At 46.1% G+C, this 8,462-nt stretch overlaps 1 long non-coding RNA gene across 1 annotated transcript; it reads right to left on the bottom strand.

Annotated features, from left to right (window-relative positions):
• Positions 1 to 384: 384 nt before the first annotated feature.
• On the bottom strand, positions 385 to 4,426 carry LOC310702057. Its single transcript, XR_014523175.1, has 3 exons — positions 4,208 to 4,426; positions 2,851 to 2,970; positions 385 to 721 (listed from the first exon to the last, which is right to left on the bottom strand). It is a non-coding gene; the product is annotated as an uncharacterized lncRNA (long non-coding RNA).
• Between the last annotated feature and the right edge of the window lie 4,036 nt (positions 4,427 to 8,462).

Below are 8,462 nucleotides of genomic sequence, written 5' to 3'. Positions count from 1 at the left end.
TCTAAGTGCCCAAGGGAAGTGTGCTTACCCCTGCGCTAAGGATACCATGAGGTGGCGCAAACTGCGGTGCTGTATCTATGGGTGCGTTGAAAAATATGCATAGACAATGGCAATGGAATACTGTATATGAAGAAAGGCTCAGTTACACACAAGGCTACAGTCTCAGGTCCTGTGGGAATGTTTGTGCAGGAACAGGCACCCATGGAAAATCCATTCAGATTCATGAAAGCTGATTAGGAGCTCCATGCCTTTGGTGAAATGAGGAAGAGCCTCTTTTTTCACCACTCTGAACATGGTGCGCAATGGGAATTAAGGAATCACTGAAGCTGAGTTTATTTGCAAAGACAGCAGCCAGCATTTAAAATCATGTTTATTTAGTTCTTCACAGGATTTATAGGTGGCGCTACAACACAATCATCAGGGTGTCTTACAATATTAAAGAAGAAGGGATGCAATTTTTCATCTAGAGTAATTGTATGAATGTTTAATCAGAAGGAATTTCTATTGAGTTCCATGGTGCTTAATCCATAAGAGGTGTTGGTAGGATTTCAGCCTTCACCGTTACGTGTGTCTTCATCCACACTCTACCATTTGTTGTTGCAGTTTTCTTCGGCACAGCAGCGTTTCTCATGTTCAATTTTATCTGCATGATTTCTCCATTTGGTTTCACATCTGGAATTATCTACATAACAGTCCTTGGTTATTTTCACCACTCTGCCATCTGGGATTGTGGAGAGAAGAAGGCATCTTTGTGTTACTTATGAGGTATTTCCTAATACAGTGGTACCTCGGGTTACGTTCTGGAGGTCTGTTCTTAATTTGAAACTGTTCTTAATCTGAAGCACCACTTTAGCTAATGGGGCCTCCTGCGGAGTCTGTAACCTGAAGCCTCTGTAACCCAAGGTACCACTGCACCTGTGCTACTGTCAGGATCACCTGGTGTAAGACCTATCTCACATTTTTTGTATATAGTGCATTAGGAATGGACCACCCAGTGATTTCAGCAATGGAGAGTCAGATCTGCTGATACATACTTTGCTGTTCAGTTTTAAATCTTGCTAGTTTGCCACACCAGAGTGAGACAGAATGTTGGGAAGGTGTGACAGAATACAGCAGAACCAGCCTTCTTTATAACACCATTTGCAGAGCATAAGGGTCAGTTGGGCCCAGGGCTTTTTCAGGTTCTTCCTGAGCCCAGCTGTCATTCCTGCTTGGATGGCCTGTGGTATTGCTGCTCAAATCAGTTTACACGTAGTAGTTTGCACCCTATTCCACTAGATAATAATAATGATAATGATAATAATGATGATAATAATGATGATAATAATGATGATAATAATGATGATAATAATGATGATAATAATGATAATAATGATGATAATAATGATAATAATGATAATAATAATATTTATACCCCACCCATTTGGCTTGGTTCCCAACAAAGTGCCAGCCCAAGACATTTTTCTGCCTGAGGTGAACCACAGAACAACTCCCCTTGGGAACTGTAGTTTGTTAATGGTCCATGGGGTCACGAAGCGTCGGACATTACTAAATGACTAAACAACAAGGGTGAACCACCCTGTTCATCTTCAGATAAAGGGCAGCATACAAATTTAATAATACTAATAATATAAGGCAATTATTCACCTTCCTGCTACTTTTTCTTTAGTGAACCTTAAAAAGGCTATTGAAATGAACGGGTTGGAGATAGCATCCCCTGCACAATTCCCTTTCAGCTGAATACCTTCTGCAACACACACACACACACACACACACACACACACACACACACACACACACACTTTCCCCCTCAGTTGGATGGTGCAGGGAGAGAAAGAGTAGAGGGTGTGTGAGTGAGGGGCAAGGCCTCTGTTGAGGTGCCCAGTGGGAAGCGAGGGGTCACTGAGTGGGGTGCATATATCTGCGCAGGAGATGGGGGCGTTGTCAAGATAGAGGTGGCTTTTAATTGCGTTGAGGGACCAGACCATATCCCAATTTGTATCACTGGGATGTTGGAGGATATTCCATTAACATAACAAAAACTACCATAGAGATACTGACATTTTCAAAAGTAGGGGCTCCACAGTAATTAGCTAATTCAAAACCAATGGCGTAGAGGATTGCAACTATGCAATCTGAGCCTATGCATGTATACTGAGAAGAAAGTGCTACTGAGGTTGGGTTGCTGGTGGCAATGGCAGCTGCTCCTGCTCCTGGAGGGGCGGAAGGCTCCCCCTCTATAGCAGGACCCCAAATTAGCGCTCAGGGAAGGCAGATCCTTCCTGGTGCCTGGCCCTGCTGCCCAGCACCCAAGTTCAGGAAGGCAGCAGCTGGGGATTAAAGAAGAAGGGCAAGGAGCAGCAGCAGCCAATCTTGGCTGCTGCTCTCGCCCCAGTGGCAGAGTGGGCAGGGGTTTCAGGAGTGAGCCAGTCCTCAGCGCACTGTCTGGAAGAGGGAGAGAACAGCTGGAGGGAGAGAAGGTGCGAAAAGGAGGCAGTGCAAGAGCACATTGCTGGTGGGGAGGCTGTGCCACACAACAGCCCTTCGGCGAATAGCAGACACAGCAGTTGGCCTTGCCCCGCCCCTGTAAGCTCACCCAGCCTACGCTATAGACCACGGCAGCATAAAAAAAAACACACCCTAGTGGTGGGATTTTGCTGCTCCTGGGTCCTGCTCTGTTCTGCTGCTTGAGGCATTCTCCTCAGTCTACCTCATGGCAGGGTGGCTCTGGGGCCTCAGACTATTTGCACATGACTGCCTGTGGTGGACAGGGACAGAGGTATAAATTGGTGTCGCCACATACAGGTGCATACACGCACAGAGAAGAAGCACGCTGCAAGTTCTCCTTACCTTTGTACTCTTTCTCAATAAAGCATCCACCACCATCCCCCACTGAGCAGATTCCTCCTGGAGGATAGCATGGCAGCCCTGGCTTCTCCATTATGCAGCTCTGGCAGTTGATTCCATGCACTGTGAAACACAGAACTTTTACTCTCTGTGCAGACGGCAGCGAATCCGTCCATTAATAATGTGGCGGATGTGCTCCCGCCAACCGCCCCCAATTAAATATAGTGCATCCTCCTCACGGTACACCAATTACATGAATTTCTACAATTTACCAATAAACCAACCCTTTTAATTAACCGGACTTGTGTGTTATCAGCTGCCACTCACACAGAAACTGCTCCTTTTATCCCTCCCCCCCCCAAATGTGCTGTTCCTCCCCAACTGGCTCCGTAGTCCATCAGAGAGAGGCTTCAGCACTCTGCTGGGTTTCCGAGGGACTCCACCACCGGACTCTGGTCTGGCTCTGCTGTCCATCACACAGACATACATGGGCTTTAGTGGAACGTTCGCTGTGGAAAACTGTCTCTTAAAAATCTTAATCCATTGTGCTTAAATTAATGATGGAATCCATTGTACTAGAATGGCATTGCAGCTGAGAGCCACTAGGATCACAGAACTGTGGCGTCGGAAGGGATCCTCGTGGGTCATCTAAGACCATTGATGCAACTGGCTCAGTTTTGTCTACACTGACTCTTCACAGCCTTTCACAGACCTATCTTTTACTAACTGAGGTTACTGTATTTTTCGCTCTATAAGACACAGCAGACCATAAGACGCAGCTAGTTTTTGGAGGAGGAAAACAAGAAAAAAATTAATCTGTATCTCAGAAGCCAGAACAGCAAGAGGGATCGCTGCGCAGTGAAAGCAGCTATCCCTCTTGCTGTTCTGGCTTCTGTGATAGCTGCACAGCCTGCATTCACTCTATAAGATGCACACACATTTCCCCTTACTTTTTAGGAGGGGAAAAAGTGAGTCTTATAGAGCAAAAAATACGGTAGGTTGCAGGTATTTGTGACAGTGAGTTTCATACATATATATAGTGCACAATGTGTTCGCTGTTGTTATCTTTCATTCACAATGTGCATCTTGTGTCTTTATAGTCACATAATAATGGCACATCACCCTTGGCTCCCTTGGGGGGACGAGAAATTGAGAGGCATAAATAATCAATAAAATAAATGTGTGTGTGTGCTGCACACATTTTTTCTCTCCAAGTTACTATAATTGTCATTTACAATATGACTGCACACATCCTTCCTTTGTTTCCAGTTCAGAAAGTAGAGTGGGATTTGTCACTGTTGAAGAAATTGAGAGTGCAGGTAATCTACATGCAAACCTTCCTCTTGCAGGTGGGACTTACTTTCTGCGCCGAGTCCAAAGGAAACACTTGCCAAAAGCCAAGTAAGAGCCACCCATGGCCCCCAAGGCCCTGGGAAGATGCTGCACCCCATGGGATGGCTTTCTGGAACAAAGAGAGTGAAGTTGACTTCTTCTCTGGCCCTTCTGGGGTCAGGGCGGTTCAGGCAGGGCACCTCTCAGAGCACAAATTGCACCCAGCAAAAGGCCAGGCAAAGTAAGGAACACACAGGTAGTGGCTCTATAAGACTCCTCTGCTCATGTGGCCTTCTGGAGTTGAAAGTTGTTGAGGGTGGAGTTGAAAGCCTCCGGACAACTGCAGGGCTGCTGTTGCTGCAGGAAGCTGACCAGCAAACCCCATAGGCACCTAGAGAAGGACTGAAGAGGCGGTCCTGGAGGTACCGTATTTTTCTGGGTATAACATGCCCCCGTGTATAAGACGCCCTCTATTTTTGGGGACTACAATTTAAGAATTTGGGGGGGGGGGGGGAGATGGACCAGAGTACAGTGGTACCTCGGGTTAAGTACTTAATTCGTTCCGGAGGTCCGTTCTTAACCTGAAACTGTTGTTAACCTGAAGCACCACTTTAGCTAATGGGGCCTCCTGCTGCCGCCGTGCCGCCAGAGCACGATTTCTGTTCTTATCCTGAAGCAAAGTTCTTAACCTGTAGCACTATTTCTGCGTTAGCGGAGTCTGTAACCTGAAACCTGAAGTGTATGTAACCCGAGGTACCACTGTAGTTGAGATTTTTTGGGGGAGGATTGACCAAAGTTGTTGAGGTTTTTTTTCGCGGGGTTGCCCTGAGTTGTCCAGCTTTTTTTTGGGGAGGGGGGATGCTGAATATCACTCATACCACTCACTAACACTGAGACTCACACAAATCACCAAAGCAACCAATCGTCTGCCGCTCGCTGCCAGCAGCCAGCAATTGTCGCAGCAGAAGCCAATGAAAAACAGCCCTTACCGCAGCCACTAATCACCCACCCAATTGCCGTAGCAACAGCCAATCCTAAGCAGCCTTTGCTGCATATACCCACCCAATCACCAGTGACAAGCTGCTGCTTGCGGCTGAAACAAATTGCCCGTCCCCCCTCTGCACTATCCATGTATAAGACGACCCCTGATTTTTAACATTCTTTTTGAGTAAAAAACCCTCGTATTATACACGGAAAAGTATTGTATTGAATTAATTTAATAGTTCATGTCAATCAGCAACGGATGTGCCAAAAGCTGAAATGGAATGTTATGCTAGCATAAGCTCAAAGAGCAGTGTGTCTTGACCCTTGTCCATATCGTTCTGCTCCAGGCGCAAAGCATTAAAAGGCAAAGGGTATATCTGCTATATCAAAAGGAACAAAGTACATCTCCTTCTGAACAGGCACCTAGAGAAGGACTGAAGAGGTAGCCCTGGAGGTATTTAATAAATTTAAATAGTTCACATCAATCAGCAACTGATGTGCCAAAAGCTGAAATGGAATGTTATCCTAACATAATCCAAAAGAACAGTTTTCACTGCATTCTTGGGACTGAGCCATACATGGTGATTGTCTTTACCCTTCTTCTGATCCAGGCACAAAACATTAAAAGGCAACGGGTACATCTGCTATATCAAAAGTAACAAAGTACATTTCCTTCTGCCCACTTCATCCTACCTTGGGACAAGGAAGTTCTTCCTCCAGGCTGGTAATGACCTAAGTCTTGTGCTGTTGAGCACGTGTCCCACTTCTGGGCTCCCCAAAGGCATCAGGCTGGCCAGTGTGAGTACAAAGTGCTAAACTAGGAAGCCTTTTATCTGATCCACCAGGGCTCTTTTAATGTTACTAATAGGACTGTACTAAGACCCCACAATCTCACACCCTCCAACATGTCCCTGCAGAAAACTTGCATGTACGTCTTCTGGACTGTGCTCCTGTGCAAGTCATATGACCTTCAGGAGAACACGGAACCAAAAAAATGTACATTTCCGAGTGTCATGCTGTCACATGAGAGCATGGCACTGCAAAACAGGATGTCCTGATTTAATTGGGACAGTTGAATAGTTTGTGATTTGCCCTGTGACCCCCACCCCTGAAACTGTGGCCCTTGGGTTGGGCCAGTTCACCCTGTGCTGCCCTGGTGCTACCTGGATCTATGTCTCCAGCAGTTCAGGGGCAGATCTAAGTTTTTCTGGTGGGGTTTTAGTGTCAGGAGCTCGTCCTACACTCGACTAGGACCCTGGCAGAGACACATGCCCGACTGGCATGTTCTCTCCCTCCTGGTCTTTCATTCAGGAGCTTCATAAGCTTACTTCTGCCCGAACATCACAGAGACCGATGCCAACAGACATCGGTACACTTAGGGATCGCAGAGTCTTCGAAGCTTGCGTAACAGACCTCAGCAACTCAGCATTTTGGCTAATCTACTTTATTTACACATAAACACACGCAGAGCACTGCAACATGGCTCCCTCTCTCTCTAGCGTCAAACAGCAAAGATAAAAAACAAAGGACAATAGTCCCCCTTCACGGAACACAGTGACACAAATATCCTGTCTCCATCACTTCCCACTCTGTGGAGTCAAAACATACACCGTCATGTGATAGACAAAAATCCAATGACTGCAATCACGGAGGAGGAATTCTAACATTTAGAACCCTATTTAAACATACTGTTTAAGTGGGTGGACCGGCACTGCACAGCATTTGATCCTCCGATTCACCAGCTGGGAAGGCAGGATCCTGCACACTGCTGTTCCTTCCCAAGTTTTGTCCAAGGCCTGGATCCCACTGAATAGACCTGATCTTTCTCAGGCTTTGGGCCTCAGCTGAATCTGGTGCGCAGCCCTAGTTATTAAGCTTTGCTAATATACTTTGACATGGATGTACTCTCTGAAGCAGCCTGCTCCCCGACTACGGACAAAGTCACATGGACGATGGAGCCAGCTTGTTTCCTCCTGCCCCGGAGGATAGAACTTGAACCAATGGTTTTAGGTAAAGGAGATTCCAGTTTTAGGTAAAGGAGATTCCAGCTAAGCACCAGCAGAACTTCCTGACAACAAAAGCACTTGGACAGTGGAGCAGTCTCCCTTGGGAGCTTGGGGACTCTCCTCCTTGGAGGTTTCGAAGCAGAGGTTCGATGGCCATCATGGATGCTTCAGTTGACATTCCTGCACTGCAGGGGGTTGGGTCCCTTCCACCTCTACAATACTATGATACTAAATCAAGAGCAAGGTTTGTGGGCTGGTTATGCATTGCACTTTGCAGTGTCCGCTAGAAGAACTGCTGCCTGCCAGTGTACATGTGAAGGCAGAACAATAATCAAACTCTGCATAAGCCAGCTTTCAAATCCTCATTTTCACCTCCAGGAAAAAGGTACGTTGTGGAGGAAAAATATGGTGGCAGCTGCTAGATGGTGGTGGTAGTGGCTGCAGCAGTTTGTTTTTGTTTTTCTAAGCGCCCAAGGGAAGTGTTTGTGTAGCTGCTAGGGCAGGGGTCAGCAACCTTTTTCAGCCATGGGCTGGTCCACCGTCCCTCAGACCATGTGGTGGGCCAGACTATATATTTTTTTTGAGGGGGGGGGAATGAACAAATTCCTGTGCCCCACAAATAACCCAGAGATGCATTTTAAATAAAAGGACATTCTACTCATGTAAAAACACGCTGATTCCCAGACCGTCCGTGGGCCGGATAGAGAAGGCGATTGGGCCTTAGGTTGCCTACCCCTTCGCTAAGGATACCGCGAGGTGGCGCAAACTGCGGTGCTGTATCTATAGGTGCGTTCAAAAAATATGCATAGAGAATGGCAATGGAATACTGTATATGAAGAAAGGCTCATATACACACAAGGCTACAGTCCCAGGTCCTGTGGTAATGTTTGTGCAGGAACAGGCACCCATGGAAAATCCATTCAGATTCATGAAAGCTGATTAGGAGCTCCATGCCTTCGGTGAAATGAGGAAGAGCCTCAACTTTTCACCACTCTGAACATGGTGCACAATTGGAATTAAGGAGTCACCGAAAGATGAGTGTATTTGCAAAGACAGCAGCCAGCATTTAAAATCATGTACTTAGTTCTTCACTGGATTTCTAGGTGGCGCTACAACACAATCATCAGGGTGTTTTTACAGTCTTAAATAAATATTAAGATTCTGACCATTTGTACAGATAAATATTTTCAATAATATGCTCTGTGATTTGTCAATTATATTCTATTATCTATCTATTTTTTATTAGAAACAATTTTCAAATCTAGCCGATACACATTAGAAGTAGGGATGCAA

Source organism: Podarcis liolepis (assembly GCF_965112155.1).
Source record: "Podarcis liolepis genome assembly, chromosome: 2".
NCBI classification, from domain to species: Eukaryota; Metazoa; Chordata; class Lepidosauria; order Squamata; family Lacertidae; genus Podarcis; species Podarcis liolepis.
Note: the sequence above shows the minus strand (reverse complement) of the source record. Positions and strands in the feature narration are given on the sequence as shown.